Source organism: Oncorhynchus gorbuscha, linkage group LG22, assembly GCF_021184085.1.
Source record: "Oncorhynchus gorbuscha isolate QuinsamMale2020 ecotype Even-year linkage group LG22, OgorEven_v1.0, whole genome shotgun sequence".
Classification (NCBI taxonomy): Eukaryota; Metazoa; Chordata; class Actinopteri; order Salmoniformes; family Salmonidae; genus Oncorhynchus; species Oncorhynchus gorbuscha.
Window position 1 is genome coordinate 1,431,307 of NC_060194.1, and position 17,401 is coordinate 1,448,707.

The following is a 17,401-nucleotide window of genomic DNA, read 5'->3' on the forward strand; positions in this document are numbered from 1 at the left end:
TGCACGACTTGAGCTCTAGGAACATGCCTCAGGAATATCTGTCCTGATGACTCCTGGCTGTCCCTGTCCCCAGTCCAACTGGTCATGCTGTTGATCCAGTCTCTGCTGTTTCTGTCTGAAGAAACGATCTGGCCTAAACGGCTGTACCTTTTTTATAATCTCCACCAGCACAGCTAGAAGAAGAATGATAATCCTTCAGAGCCTGGCTCTGGGGTTCTTCCTGGGTGCTTTCTGATGTAGATCATCAAAGGTAAGGGAATAGTTATCATGTAATTTCTTGTTTATGTTGACGACATCATTGCGGCTAATTGTGACTTTTACTTTTGAGCGCCGTCTCAGATTATTGCATAGTTTTCTTTTTCCGTAAAGTTTTTTTTTAAATCTGACACAGCGGTTGCATTAAGGAGAGGTATATCTATAATTCCATGGGTATAACTTGTATTATCATCTACATTTATGTTGAGTATTTATGTTGAATGATGTGGCTATGCAAAATCACTAGATGTTTTTGGAACTAGTGAATGTAACGCGCCAATGTAAACTCATATTTGATAAATATGAACTTTATCAAACAAAACATGCATGTATTGTGTAACATGAAGTCCTATGAGTGTCATCAGAAGAAGATGATCAAAGGTTAATGATTAATTGTATCTCTATTTGTGGTTTTTGTGACTCTGGCTGGAAAAATGGCTGTGTTTTTCTGTGGCTATGTGGTGACCTAACATAATTGTTTGTGGTGCTTTTACTTTAAAGCATATTTGAAATCGGTCACTGTGGCGGGATTAACAACAAGATTAGCTTTATAATGGTATGAGATACATGTATGTTTGAGGAATTTTAATTATGAGATTTTTGATGTTTTGAAATTGGCGCCCTGCACTTTCACTGGCTGTTGTCATATCTCTCCCATTAACGGGATTGCAGCCATAAGAAGTTTTAACCAATAATGCAGTTTTAAGAAAATATTTACTAAATAAACCAAAGTAAAAATGAATAGGCTATATACTGTGGCCACCGGTACCGTGTCAAGGAGGTGTAAGGAGGTACAGGTTAGTTGAGGTAATTTGTACATGTAGGTAGGGGTAAAGTGACTATGCATAGATAATATACAGTGAGTAGCAGCAGTGTATAAACAAAGGAGGGGGGGGAGTCAATGCTAAAATGGCAAATTGATTAATTGTTCAACAGTCTTATGGCTTCGGGGTAGAAGCTGTTAAGAAACCTTTTGGACCTATACTTGCGGCAGCAGGGAGAACAGTCTATGACTTGGGTGACTGGAGTCTATGACCATTTTTGGGGCCTTTCTCTGACACCGCCTAGTATACAGGTCCTAGATGGCAGGAAGCTTGGCCCCAGTGATGTACTGGGCCATAAGCACTACCCTCTGTAGCGTCTTACGGTCGGATGCCAAGCAGTTGCCATACCAGGCGGTGATGCATCCGGTCAGGATGCTCTCGATTGGATCTGGGGACTCATACCAAATCTTTTTCAGTCTCCTGAGGGGGAAAAGGCTTTGTTATGCCCTCTTCACAACTTTCTTGGTGTGTTTGGACCATGATAGTTTGTTGGTGATGTGGACACAAAGGAACTTGAAATGCTCAGCCTGCTCCACTACAGCCCCGTTGATGTGAATGAGGGCATTCACATCAACGGCCCTCCTTTTCCTGTAGTCCACAATCATCTTTGTCTTGCTCAGGTTGAGGGAGCGGTTGTTCTCCTAGCACCACACTGCCAGTTTTTTTACCTCCTCCCTATAGCCTGTCTCATTGTTGTCAGTGATCAGGCCTACCACCGTGTTGGAGTCGTACTTGGCCACACAGTCATGGGTGAACAGGGAGTACCGGAGGTGACTAAGCATGCACTCCTGAGGGGCCCCCATGTTGAGGATCAGCGTGGCAGATGTGTTGTTGCCTACCCTTACCACCTGGCGGCGGCCCATCAGGAAGTACAGGATCCAGTTGCAGAGGGAGGTGTTTAGTCCCAGGGTCCTTAGCTTATTGATGAGCTTTGAGGGCACTATGGTGTTGAACGCTGAGCTGTAGTCAATAATGAACAACATTCTCACATACGTGTTCCTTTTGTCCAGATGGGAAAGCGCAGTGTGGAATGCAATTGAGATTGCGTCATCTGTGGATCTGTCGGGGCGGTACGCGAATTGGAGTGGGTCTAGGGTTTCTGGGATGACTATGGAGAGCGTGATCACACAGTCGTCCGGAACAGCTGGTGCTCTCATGCATGCTTCAGTGTTGCTTCCCTCAAAGCGAGCATAAAAGGCATTTAGCCCGTCTGGTAGGCTCGCGTCACTGGGCAGCTCGTGGCTGGGTTTTCCTTTGTAGTCCGTAAAAGTTTGCAAGCCCTGCCACACACCGTCAAAGCCGGTGTAGTAGGATTCAGTCTTAGTCCTGTATTGACACTTTGCCTGTTAATTGTTCGTCTGATGGCATAGTGAGATTTCTTATAAGAATCTGGATTAATGTCCAGCTCTAGGTTGGTGCAGATGTTGCCTGTAATCCATGGCTTCTGGTTGGGATATGTATGTGCGGTCACTGTGGGGAAGACGTCGTCGATGCACTTATTGATGAAGCCGGTGACTGAATTAGTATACTCCTCATTGCCATTGGATGAATCCTGGAATATATACCAGTCTGTGCTATCAAAACAGTCCTGTAGCGTAGCATCCTCATCATCTAACAACTTCCGTATTGAGCGAGTCACTGGTAGGAGTCAGAAGGATAGAGTTATGGTCAGACTTGCAAAATGGAGGGCAAGGGAGAGCTTTGTACGCATCTCTGTGTGTGGAGTAAAGGTGGCATGGAATTGTTTGTCCTCTGGTTGCACCTGTGACATGCTGGTAAAAAAAAATGATAAAACGGATTTAAATTTGTCTGGATACCGATACCGATAACCAATATTTTACATTTTAGTGGCCTTTTAAGTATTCTAGTACAGTTAAATAGTTAACATACACACGGACACAGCGGTCTAAGGCACTGCATCTCAGTGCAAGAGACGTCACTACAGTCCCTGGTTGGAACCCAGGCTGTATCACATCCGGACGTGATTGGGACTCCAATAGGGTCCGCTCAATTAGCCAAACGTCGTTCCGAGTTGGGCCGGGGTAGGCCGTCATTGTAAATAAGAATTTGCTCTTAACTGACTTGCCTGGTTAAATAAAGGTTACACACACACACACCACACCAGACACCGACCCAAAAGTTATTTTTGGGGAATTTACGTATGTCCCCATTACCAGTAAAACATAATCAAAACCTATTTCTTTCAGTTACTTGCTGTGCTGTTTCGTTGATAATTTGTTCAGTCGTTTCATTCTCAACCAGGATTTCATCATACATGTCAAGCAGTGAAGATTCAACTGTCCGTGGCCTCTCTTCCTCGGTGCACACTGTCACTGTGTCCGTTTCCATCTTGTCCAGCCATGTCTGTCCCTGTCCTCTTCCTCGGTGCACACTGTCACTGTGTCCGTTTCCATCTTGTCCAGCCATGTCTGTCCCTGTCCTCTTCCTCGGTGCACACTGTCACTGTGTCCGTTTCCATCTTGTCCAGCCATGTCTGTCCCTGTCCTCTTCCTCGGTGCACACTGTCACTGTGTCCCTTTCCATCTTGTCCAGCCATGTCTGTCCCTGTCCTCTTCCTCGGTACACACTGTCACTGTGTCCGTTTCCATCTTGTCCAGCCATGTCTGTCCCTGTCCTCTTCCTCGGTGCACACTGTCACTGTGTCCGTTTCCATCTTGTCCAGCCATGTCTGTCCCTGTCCTCTTCCTCGGTGCACACTGTCACTGTGTCCGTTTCCATCTTGTCCAGCCATGTCTGTCCCTGTCCTCTTCCTCGGTGCACACTGTCACTGTGTCCGTTTCCATCTTGTCCAGCCATGTCTGTCCCTGTCCTCTTCCTCGGTGCACACTGTCACTGTGTCCGTTTCCATCTTGTCCAGCCATGTCTGTCCCTGTCCTCTTCCTCGGTGCACACTGTCACTGTGTCCGTTTCCATCTTGTCCAGCCATGTCTGTCCCTGTCCTCTTCCTCGGTGCACACTGTCACTGTGTCCGTTTCCATCTTGTCCAGCCATGTCTGTCCCTGTCCTCTTCCTCGGTGCACACTGTCACTGTGTCCGTTTCCATCTTGTCCAGCCATGTCTGTCCCTGTCCTCTTCCTCGGTGCACACTGTCACTGTGTCCGTTTCCATCTTGTCCAGCCATGTCTGTCCCTGTCCTCTTCCTCGGTGCACACTGTCACTGTGTCCGTTTCCATCTTGTCCAGCCATGTCTGTCCCTGTCCTCTTCCTCGGTGCACACTGTCACTGTGTCCGTTTCCATCTTGTCCAGCCATGTCTGTCCCTGTCCTCTTCCTCGGTGCACACTGTCACTGTGTCCGTTTCCATCTTGTCCAGCCATGTCTGTCCCTGTCCTCTTCCTCGGTGCACACTGTCACTGTGTCCGTTTCCATCTTGTCCAGCCATGTCTGTCCCTGTCCTCTTCCTCGGTGCACACTGTCACTGTGTCCGTTTCCATCTTGTCCAGCCATGTCTGTCCCTGTCCTCTTCCTCGGTGCACACTGTCACTGTGTCCGTTTCCATCTTGTCCAGCCATGTCTGTCCCTGTCCTCTTCCTCGGTGCACACTGTCACTGTGTCCGTTTCCATCTTGTCCAGCCATGTCTGTCCCTGTCCTCTTCCTCGGTGCACACTGTCACTGTGTCCGTTTCCATCTTGTCCAGCCATGTCTGTCCCTGTCCTCTTCCTCGGTGCACACTGTCACTGTGTCCGTTTCCATCTTGTCCAGCCATGTCTGTCCCTGTCCTCTTCCTCGGTGCACACTGTCACTGTGTCCGTTTCCATCTTGTCCAGCCATGTCTGTCCCTGTCCTCTTCCTCGGTGCACACTGTCACTGTGTCCGTTTCCATCTTGTCCAGCCATGTCTGTCCCTGTCCTCTTCCTCGGTGCACACTGTCACTGTGTCCGTTTCCATCTTGTCCAGCCATGTCTGTCCCTGTCCTCTTCCTCGGTGCACACTGTCACTGTGTCCGTTTCCATCTTGTCCAGCCATGTCTGTCCCTGTCCTCTTCCTCGGTGCACACTGTCACTGTGTCCGTTTCCATCTTGTCCAGCCATGTCTGTCCCTGTCCTCTTCCTCGGTGCACACTGTCACTGTGTCCGTTTCCATCTTGTCCAGCCATGTCTGTCCCTGTCCTCTTCCTCGGTGCACACTGTCACTGTGTCCGTTTCCATCTTGTCCAGCCATGTCTGTCCCTGTCCTCTTCCTCGGTGCACACTGTCACTGTGTCCGTTTCCATCTTGTCCAGCCATGTCTGTCCCTGTCCTCTTCCTCGGTGCACACTGTCACTGTGTCCGTTTCCATCTTGTCCAGCCATGTCTGTCCCTGTCCTCTTCCTCGGTGCACACTGTCACTGTGTCCGTTTCCATCTTGTCCAGCCATGTCTGTCCCTGTCCTCTTCCTCGGTGCACACTGTCACTGTGTCCGTTTCCATCTTGTCCAGCCATGTCTGTCCCTGTCCTCTTCCTCGGTGCACACTGTCACTGTGTCCGTTTCCATCTTGTCCAGCCATGTCTGTCCCTGTCCTCTTCCTCGGTGCACACTGTCACTGTGTCCGTTTCCATCTTGTCCAGCCATGTCTGTCCCTGTCCTCTTCCTCGGTGCACACTGTCACTGTGTCCGTTTCCATCTTGTCCAGCCATGTCTGTCCCTGTCCTCTTCCTCGGTGCACACTGTCACTGTGTCCGTTTCCATCTTGTCCAGCCATGTCTGTCCCTGTCCTCTTCCTCGGTGCACACTGTCACTGTGTCCGTTTCCATCTTGTCCAGCCATGTCTGTCCCTGTCCTCTTCCTCGGTGCACACTGTCACTGTGTCCGTTTCCATCTTGTCCAGCCATGTCTGTCCCTGTCCTCTTCCTCGGTGCACACTGTCACTGTGTCCGTTTCCATCTTGTCCAGCCATGTCTGTCCCTGTCCTCTTCCTCGGTGCACACTGTCACTGTGTCCGTTTCCATCTTGTCCAGCCATGTCTGTCCCTGTCCTCTTCCTCGGTGCACACTGTCACTGTGTCCGTTTCCATCTTGTCCAGCCATGTCTGTCCCTGTCCTCTTCCTCGGTGCACACTGTCACTGTGTCCGTTTCCATCTTGTCCAGCCATGTCTGTCCCTGTCCTCTTCCTCGGTGCAGGTCTGTCACTGTGTCCGTTTCCATCTTGTCACTGTCACTGTGTCCGTTTCCATCTTGTCCAGCCATGTCTGTCCCTGTCCTCTTCCTCGGTGCACACTGTCACTGTGTCCGTTTCCATCTTGTCCAGCCATGTCTGTCCCTGTCCTCTTCCTCGGTGCACACTGTCACTGTGTCCGTTTCCATCTTGTCCAGCCATGTCTGTCCCTGTCCTCTTCCTCGGTGCACACTGTCACTGTGTCCGTTTCCATCTTGTCCAGCCATGTCTGTCCCTGTCCTCTTCCTCGGTGCACACTGTCACTGTGTCCGTTTCCATCTTGTCCAGCCATGTCTGTCCCTGTCCTCTTCCTCGGTGCACACTGTCACTGTGTCCGTTTCCATCTTGTCCAGCCATGTCTGTCCCTGTCCTCTTCCTCGGTGCACACTGTCACTGTGTCCGTTTCCATCTTGTCCAGCCATGTCTGTCCCTGTCCTCTTCCTCGGTGCACACTGTCACTGTGTCCGTTTCCATCTTGTCCAGCCATGTCTGTCCCTGTCCTCTTCCTCGGTGCACACTGTCACTGTGTCCGTTTCCATCTTGTCCAGCCATGTCTGTCCCTGTCCTCTTCCTCGGTGCACACTGTCACTGTGTCCGTTTCCATCTTGTCCAGCCATGTCTGTCCCTGTCCTCTTCCTCGGTGCACACTGTCACTGTGTCCGTTTCCATCTTGTCCAGCCATGTCTGTCCCTGTCCTCTTCCTCGGTGCACACTGTCACTGTGTCCGTTTCCATCTTGTCCAGCCATGTCTGTCCCTGTCCTCTTCCTCGGTGCACACTGTCACTGTGTCCGTTTCCATCTTGTCCAGCCATGTCTGTCCCTGTCCTCTTCCTCGGTGCACACTGTCACTGTGTCCGTTTCCATCTTGTCCAGCCATGTCTGTCCCTGTCCTCTTCCTCGGTGCACACTGTCACTGTGTCCGTCCCTTCCATCTTGTCCAGCCATGTCTGTCCCTGTCCTCTTCCTCGGTGCACACTGTCACTGTGTCCGTTTCCATCTTGTCCAGCCATGTCTGTCCCTGTCCTCTTCCTCGGTGCACACTGTCACTGTGTCCGTTTCCATCTTGTCCAGCCATGTCTGTCCCTGTCCTCTTCCTCGGTGCACACTGTCACTGTGTCCGTTTCCATCTTGTCCAGCCATGTCTGTCCCTGTCCTCTTCCTCGGTGCACACTGTCACTGTGTCCGTTTCCATCTTGTCCAGCCATGTCTGTCCCTGTCCTCTTCCTCGGTGCACACTGTCACTGTGTCCGTTTCCATCTTGTCCAGCCATGTCTGTCCCTGTCCTCTTCCTCGGTGCACACTGTCACTGTGTCCGTTTCCATCTTGTCCAGCCATGTCTGTCCCTGTCCTCTTCCTCGGTGCACACTGTCACTGTGTCCGTTTCCATCTTGTCCAGCCATGTCTGTCCCTGTCCTCTTCCTCGGTGCACACTGTCACTGTGTCCGTTTCCATCTTGTCCAGCCATGTCTGTCCCTGTCCTCTTCCTCGGTGCACACTGTCACTGTGTCCGTTTCCATCTTGTCCAGCCATGTCTGTCCCTGTCCTCTTCCTCGGTGCACACTGTCACTGTGTCCGTTTCCATCTTGTCCAGCCATGTCTGTCCCTGTCCTCTTCCTCGGTGCACACTGTCACTGTGTCCGTTTCCATCTTGTCCAGCCATGTCTGTCCCTGTCCTCTTCCTCGTGTGCACACTGTCACTGTGTCCGTTTCCATCTTGTCCAGCCATGTCTGTCCCTGTCCTCTTCCTCGGTGCACACTGTCACTGTGTCCGTTTCCATCTTGTCCAGCCATGTCTGTCCCTGTCCTCTTCCTCGGTGCACACTGTCACTGTGTCCGTTTCCATCTTGTCCAGCCATGTCTGTCCCTGTCCTCTTCCTCGGTGCACACTGTCACTGTGTCCGTTTCCATCTTGTCCAGCCATGTCTGTCCCTGTCCTCTTCCTCGGTGCACACTGTCACTGTGTCCGTTTCCATCTTGTCCAGCCATGTCTGTCCCTGTCCTCTTCCTCGGTGCACACTGTCACTGTGTCCGTTTCCATCTTGTCCAGCCATGTCTGTCCCTGTCCTCTTCCTCGGTGCACACTGTCACTGTGTCCGTTTCCATCTTGTCCAGCCATGTCTGTCCCTGTCCTCTTCCTCGGTGCACACTGTCACTGTGTCCGTTTCCATCTTGTCCAGCCATGTCTGTCCCTGTCCTCTTCCTCGGTGCACACTGTCACTGTGTCCGTTTCCATCTTGTCCAGCCATGTCTGTCCCTGTCCTCTTCCTCGGTGCACACTGTCACTGTGTCCAGCCATGTCTGTCCCTGTCCTCTTCCTCGTTTCCATCTTGTCCAGCCATGTCTGTCCCTGTCCTCTTCCTCGGTGCACACTGTCACTGTGTCCGTTTCCATCTTGTCCAGCCATGTCTGTCCCTGTCCTCTTCCTCGGTGCACACTGTCACTGTGTCCGTTTCCATCTTGTCCAGCCATGTCTGTCCCTGTCCTCTTCCTCGGTGCACACTGTCACTGTGTCCGTTTCCATCTTGTCCAGCCATGTCTGTCCCTGTCCTCTTCCTCGGTGCACACTGTCACTGTGTCCGTTTCCATCTTGTCCAGCCATGTCTGTCCCTGTCCTCTTCCTCGGTGCACACTGTCACTGTGTCCGTTTCCATCTTGTCCAGCCATGTCTGTCCCTGTCCTCTTCCTCGGTGCACACTGTCACTGTGTCCGTTTCCATCTTGTCCAGCCATGTCTGTCCCTGTCCTCTTCCTCGGTGCACACTGTCACTGTGTCCGTTTCCATCTTGTCCAGCCATGTCTGTCCCTGTCCAGCCATGTCTTCCCTCCTCTTCCTCGGTGCACACTGTCACTGTGTCCGTTTCCATCTTGTCCAGCCATGTCTGTCCCTGTCCTCTTCCTCACTGTGTCCGTGCACACTGTCCTCACTGTGTCCGTTTCCATCTTGTCCAGCCATGTCTGTCCCTGTCCTCTTCCTCGGTGCACACTGTCACTGTGTCCGTTTCCATCTTGTCCAGCCATGTCTGTCCCTGTCCTCTTCCTCGGTGCACACTGTCACTGTGTCTGTGTCCAGCCATGTCTGTTTCCATCTTGTCCAGCCAGCCATGTCTGTCCCTGTCCTCTTCCTCGGTGCACACTGTCACTGTGTCCGTTTCCATCTTGTCCAGCCATGTCTGTCCCTGTCCTCTTCCTCGGTGCACACTGTCACTGTGTCCGTTTCCATCTTGTCCAGCCATGTCTGTCCCTGTCCTCTTCCTCGGTGCACACTGTCACTGTGTCCGTTTCCATCTTGTCCAGCCATGTCTGTCCCTGTCCTCTTCCTCGGTGCACACTGTCACTGTGTCCGTTTCCATCTTGTCCAGCCATGTCTGTCCCTGTCCTCTTCCTCGGTGCACACTGTCACTGTGTCCGTTTCCATCTTGTCCAGCCATGTCTGTCCCTGTCCTCTTCCTCGGTGCACACTGTCACTGTGTCCGTTTCCATCTTGTCCAGCCATGTCTGTCCCTGTCCTCTTCCTCGGTGCACACTGTCACTGTGTCTGTCGTTTCCATCTTGTCACAGCCATGTCTGTCCCTGTCCTCTTCCTCGGTGCACACTGTCACTGTGTCCGTTTCCATCTTGTCCAGCCATGTCTGTCCCTGTCCTCTTCCTCGGTGCACACTGTCACTGTGTCCGTTTCCATCTTGTCCAGCCATGTCTGTCCCTGTCCTCTTCCTCGGTGCACACTGTCACTGTGTCCGTTTCCATCTTGTCCAGCCATGTCTGTCCCTGTCCTCTTCCTCGGTGCACACTGTCACTGTGTCCGTTTCCATCTTGTCCAGCCATGTCTGTCCCTGTCCTCTTCCTCGGTGCACACTGTCACTGTGTCCGTTTCCATCTTGTCCAGCCATGTCTGTCCCTGTCCTCTTCCTCGGTGCACACTGTCACTGTGTCCGTTTCCATCTTGTCCAGCCATGTCTGTCCCTGTCCTCTTCCTCGGTGCACACTGTCACTGTGTCCGTTGTCTGTCCCTGTCCTCTTCCTCGGTGCATCTTGTCCAGCCATGTCTGTCCCTGTCCTCTTCCTCGGTGCACACTGTCACTGTGTCCGTTTCCATCTTGTCCAGCCATGTCTGTCCCTGTCCTCTTCCTCGGTGCACACTGTCACTGTGTCCGTTTCCATCTTGTCCAGCCATGTCTGTCCCTGTCCTCTTCCTCGGTGCACACTGTCACTGTGTCCGTTTCCATCTTATTTGTCCAGCCATGTCTGTCCCTGTCCTCTTCCTCGCCATGTCTGTCCCTGTCCTGTCTGTCCTCGGTGCACACTGTCACTGTGTCCGTTTCCATCTTGTCCAGCCATGTCTGTCCCTGTCCTCTTCCTCGGTGCACACTGACTGTCACTGTGTCCGTTTCCATCTTGTCCAGCCATGTCTGTCCCTGTCCTCTTCCTCGGTGCACACTGTCACTGTGTCCGTTTCCATCTTGTCCAGCTGTGTATGTAACATTTCACATAAACCTCCGTATCTCATCTGCATCGGAGTAGTGGTCAGAACTTCCGACGCCGACAGAGATGGCCGCCTCGCTTCACGTTCCTAGGAAACTATGCAGTATTTAGTTTTTTTTACGTGTTATTTATTACATTGGTACCCCAGGTCATCTTAGGTTTCATTACATACAGTCGGGAGGAACTACTGGATATAAGAGCAATGTCAACTCACCATCATTAAGAACAGGAATACTACTTTCCCGAAGTGGATCCTCTGTAGAAGCAGTCTTCTGGTCAGGCTCCGGAGACGGGCACATCGTGCACCCCTCCCTAGCATACTACTCCCCAATGTCCAGTCTCTTGACAACAAGGTTGATGAAATCTGAGCAAGGGTAGCATTCCAGAGAGACATCAGAGACTGTAACGTTCTTTGCTTCACGGAAACATGGCTCACTCGAGACACGCTATCGGAGTCGGTACAGCCAGCTGGTTTCTTCACGCAAAGAAGAGGGGCGGGGGGGCATGCCTTATGATTAACGAGACGTGGTGTGATCATAACAACATACAGGAACTCAAGTCCTTCTGTTCACCTGATTTAGAATTCCTCACAATCAAATGTTGACCGCATTATCTACCAAGATAATTATCTTCTCTCTGTGATTATAATCACAGCCACATATATTCCCCCCCAAACAGACACATCGATGGCCCTGAACAAACTTTATTTGACTCTTTGTAAACTGGAATCCATATATCCTGAGGCTGCATTCATTGTAGCTGGGGATTTTAACAAGGCTAATCTGAAAACAAGACTCCCTAAATTCTATCAGCATATCGATTGCCCAACCAGGGCTGGTAAAACCCTGGATCATTGTCATTCTAACTTCCGCGACGCATATAAAGCCATCCCACGCCCTCCTTTCGGAAAAGCTGACCACGACTCCATTTTGTTCCTTCCAGCCTATAGACAGAAACTAAAACAGGACGCTCCCGCGCTCAGGTCTGTTCAATGCTGGTCCGACCAATCTGATTCCACGCTTCAAGATTGCTTCGATCACGTGGATTGGGATATGTTCCGCATTGCGTCAAACAACAACATTGACAATCAAACAAGCTAAGCATCAGTATAGAGACAAAGTAGAGTCACAATTCAACGGCTCTGCCACAAGAGGTATGTGGCAGGATCTACAGTCAGTCTACAGTCTTTAATATTAGACAGCGCACACCAGCTGTTATTGACAAATAAACTCACCACCACTCGTCTTACCGGACGTAGCTGTTCTGTCCTGCCGATGCACAGAACCCACCCAGCTCTATATTATCTATGTCGTCGTTCAGCCACGACTCGGTGAAACACAAGCTATTACAGTTTTAGATGTCGCTTTGGTAGGATAGTCTCGAACGGAGGTCATCACGTTTATTTTCCAGTGATCACACATTGGCCAATGGAACGGTGGTAGAGGCGGGTTACCCACTCGCAGATGAATTCTCACCCTGATGTGCGTCGCCAGTATTTCCTTATTTTCTTCATGTGAATGACTGCAGAAAAACGTTGTTTTGAGGCCAAAAAGTGGGAATAGCATTTTGCAAATCAGGGAGCCAAATGAACTGCTCTTTCACCAATGCGATTCGGTTCCCGACGTTCACCAAAAGATCTGTTCGAAGAAATAACTGTTTGTTTGTGAACGACTCATCACGACTCAAGTCTTTTGTGACTCACTGGACAGAGCTAGCTTAACGTTTGCTAACTGCGACTGGTAGCTAAATAATGTTAGCTAGCTACAGTATGTTAACCGGCTACTGTCTTGCCTAGTCTTAGCTATATTACCAAGTCTTTTGTGACTCACTGGACAGAGCTAGCTTAACGTTTGCTAACTGTGACTGGTAGCTAAATCATGTTAGCTAGCTACAGTATGTTAACCGGCTACTGTCTTGCCTAGTCTTAGCTATATTACCAAGTCTTTTGTGACTCACTGGACAGAGCTAGCTTAACGTTTGCTAACTGTGACTGGTAGCTAAATCATGTTAGCTAGCTACAGTATGTTAACCGGCTACTGTCTTGCCTAGTCTTAGCTATATTACTAAGTAATTTGTGACTCACTGGACAGAGCGTTAACGTTTGCTAACTGCGACTGGTAGCTAAATAATGTTAGCTAGCTACAGTATGTTAACCGGCTACTGTCTTGCCTAGTCTTAGCATTATTACCAAGTCTTTTGTGACTCACTGGACAGAGCTAGCTTAATGTTTGCTAACTGCGACTGGTAGCTAAATCATGTTAGCTAGCTACAGTATGTTAACCGGCTACTGTCTTGCCTAGTCTTAGCTATATTACTAAGTAATTTGTGACTCACTGGACAGAGCGTTAACGTTTGCTAACTGCGACTGGTAGCTAAATAATGTTAGCTAGCTACAGTATGTTAACCGGCTACTGTCTTGCCTAGTCTTAGCTATATTACCAAGTCTTTTGTGACTCACTGGACAGAGCTAGCTTAACGTTTGCTAACTGCGACTGGTAGCTAAATCATGTTAGCTAGCTACAGTATGTTAACCGGCTACTGTCTTGCCTAGTCTTAGCATTATTACCAAGTCTTTTGTGACTCACTGGACAGAGCTAGCTTAATGTTTGCTAACTGCGACTGGTAGCTAAATCATGTTAGCTAGCTACAGTATGTTAACCGGCTACTGTCTTGCCTAGTCTTAGCATTATTACCAAGTCTTTTGTGACTCACTGGACAGAGCTAGCTTAATGTTTGCTAACTGCGACTGGTAGCTAAATCATGTTAGCTAGCTACAGTATGTTAACCGGCTACTGTCTTGCCTAGTCTTAGCTATATTACTAAGTAATTTGTGACTCACTGGACAGAGCGTTAACGTTTGCTAACTGCGACTGGTAGCTAAATAATGTTAGCTAGCTACAGTATGTTAACCGGCTACTGTCTTGCCTAGTCTTAGCTATATTACCAAGTCTTTTGTGACTCACTGGACAGAGCTAACTTAACGTTTGCTAACTGCGACTGGTAGCTAAATAATGTTAGCTAGCTACAGTATGTTAACCGGCTACTGTCTTGCCTAGTCTTAGCTATATTACCAAGTCTTTTGTGACTCACTGGACAGAGCTAACTTAACGTTTGCTAACTGCGACTGGTAGCTAAATAATGTTAGCTAGCTACAGTATGTTAACCGGCTACTGTCTTGCCTAGTCTTAGCATTATTACCAAGTCTTTTGTGACTCACTGGACAGAGCTAGCTTAATGTTTGCTAACTGCGACTGGTAGCTAAATCATGTTAGCTAGCTACAGTATGTTAACCGGCTACTGTCTTGCCTAGTCTTAGCTATATTACCAAGTCTTTTGTGACTCACTGACAGAGCTAGCTTAACATTTGCTAACTGCGACTGGTAGCTAAATAATGTTAGCTAGCTACAGTATGGTAACCGGCTACTGTCTTGCCTAGTCTTAGCTATATTACCGATGTTTAACAAACATAAACACTAGGTATGTGGCAGGGTCTACAGTCAGTATTAGTTAGTTATTCAATTAGATAACTAACGGCTAGATCATAAATATATTCACCTACCTAATCTAACAATTAGCTACGATAGCCAGCTAGCTAACATTAACATTAGCTGACAGTTGACAGTGAAACAGCCATGAACAATCCAGAAATTAAGCTAGCTACAATGTCATAATTAGCGGCTGTGACAACATAAACAACTACAAACACAATAGCTATAATGACCTGTTTTGAACTTTTTGGTAACTTCTTTGGCTGACCACGACTGTTAACCAACTGACTGATTCTCACAACGACCATTGGAAATTGAGGCGCAGAGGCTGGCTCGAGCAGCAGATGCCACCGCTGCTGGATCGTGTGTTTTTGGATTCTTTAGAACAGTGGTCACCAATCAGTTGATCGCAAGTCTATCACCAAACATTTCTGTAACAAACCCAACAATAAAGCATTGAATTCCTTTTTATGGGGGGGGGGCGCTGTTGGCGGTAAGTGCACTTGATTCAGCAGTCAAGTGTGTGGGGTAGTAAAAGTGTTTCCATTTTTAACCATGTAATTTGTCATGTGTGCTCCCTCTCTGGCCTCTTGGTCTCCAGGCTGCTCGTTATGGAGCACACCTGTCACTACCATAACTGATCCAAATGGTTGTATAATCAGAGCTTAGTTTTGGCTTGAAACATGCATTCAAAAGGATGTTTGAGTGGTTATTCAAATTAGCCTACATACCTGCAGTTTACAGTCCAGACAATAATTGTGTACTAACAAAGCCAAGTCAACAAACAGATCACCGACCATTTCGAATCCCACCGTACCTTCTCGACAATGCAATCTGGTTTCCGAGCTGGTCATGGGTGCACCTCAGCCACGCTCAAGTTCCAAACAATATCATAACCTCCATCGATAAGAGACATTACTGTGCAGCTGTATTCATAGACCTGGCCAAGGCTTTTGACTCTGTCAATCACCACATTCTTATCGGCAGACTCAACAGCCTTGGTTTCTCAAATTACTGCCTCACCTGGTTCACCAAATACTTGTCAGACAGAGTTCAGTATGTCAAATCGGAGGGCCTGTTGTCCAGACCTCTGGCAGTCTCTGTGTGGGTGCCACAGGGTTCAATTCTCGGGCCGACTCTTTTTTCTGTATACATCAATGATATCACTCTTGCTGCTGGTGATTCTCTGATCCACCTCTACGCAGACGATACCATTCTGTATACTTCTGTCCCTTCTTTGGACACTGTGTTAACAGCCCTCCAAACGAGCTTCAATGCCATACAACTCTCCTTCCGTGGCCTCTGACTGCTCTTAAAAGCAAGTAAAACTAAATGCATGCTCTTCAACCGATCGCTACCAGCACCTGCCCGCCCGTCCAGCATCACTACTCTGGACGGTTCTGACGTAGAATATGTGGACATCTGCAAATACCTAGGTGTCTGGTTAGACTGTAAACTCTCCTTCCAGACTCACATTAAGCATCTCCAATCCAAAATGAAATCTAGAATCGTCTTCCTATTTCGCAACAAAACTTCCTTCACTCATGCTGCCAAACATACCCTTGTAAAACTGACTATCCTACTGATCCTTGACTTCGGCGATGTCATTTACAAAATAGCCTCCCAACACTCTACTCAGCAATTTGGATGCAGTCTATCACAGTGCCATCCGTTTTGTTACCAAAGCCCCATATACTACCCACCACTGCGACCTGTATGCTCTCGTTGGCTGGCCCTCGCTTCAAATTCGTTGCCAAACCCACTGGCTCCAGGTCATCTATAAATCTTTTCTAGGTAAAGTCCCACCTTATCTCAGCTCACTGGTCACCAGAGCAGCACCCACCTGTAGCATTCGCTCCAGCAGGTATATTTCACTGGTCACCCCCAAAGCCAATTTCTATTTTGGCTGCCTTTCCTTCCAGTTCTCTGCTGCCAATGACTGGAACGAATTGCAAAAATCACTGAAGCTGGAGACTCATATCTCCCTCACTAACTTTAAGCACCAGCTGTCAGAGCAGCTCACAGGTCACTGCGCCTCCACATTTCCCATCTGTAAATTGCCCATCTAACTACCTCATCCCCATACTGTTATTTTTTTTCTCCTTTGCACCCCAGTATCTCTACTTACAAATTCATCCTCTGCACATCTATCACTCCAGTGTTTAATTGCTAAATTGTAATTATTATGTTACCTCATTTGCACACACTGTATATAGACTTTTTTTCTACTGTGTTGACTGTATTGACTGTATGTTTGTTTATTCCATGAGTAACTCTGTGTTGTTGTTTGTGTCGCACTGCTTTGCTTTACCTTGGCCAGGTCGCAGTTGTAAATGAGAACTTGTTCTCAACTAGCCTACCTGGTTAAATAAAGTGTAGCATGAAGTGTAGGCAGTATAAAACACATCTGTATAAACACCTAGCTAGCATGAAGTGTAGGCAGTATAAAACACATCTGTATAAACACCTAGCTAGCATGAAGTGTAGGCAGTATAAAAAACATCTGTATAAACACCTAGCTAGCATGAAGTGTAGGCAGTATAAAAAACATCTGTATAAACACCTAGCTAGCATGAAGTGTAGGCAGTATAAAAAACATCTGTATAAACACCTAGCTAGCATGAAGTGTAGGCAGTATAAAAAAACATCTGTATAAACACCCAGCTAGCATGAAGTGTAGGCAGTATAAAAAACATATGTATAAACACTTCTGGCTTAGTTTAAATGCTGACGTATATTTTTTCCCAGAGAATTTATTTTGATACACCGTAGCAAAGATTTGTATAATTAGCTCTGTGTTCTATCTGTGCCTGTACTGTACAGCAGCTGTCATTACTGCAGTAGCAACAAAACGGTAATCTCCCCGCAATTTAACCCCCCGCTGCGAGAGAGATACATTTCCACTGAAACGGTACACTCAACTTCAAAATAACATTTCATCATCTGGAGTGCTCGCTCTCATGCACCAACTTTCCTGACAAATGTCATCATCTTGGCAACATTGACCAAATGTTAGACCACTCCCCTCTCATATCTCTGCTGTGTGTCTCTCCCTCTTCTTCTGTCTCCCTCACTTTCCCCCTTCCTTTTTGCATTGATCCTCCATATCGCCAGATGTTATAGCTTGTGTTGTCAATGGCTCGATTGGTCTGTGTAACCGTGTGTTGTCATTTATGTCAATATGGTCTGTAAATGTTGATT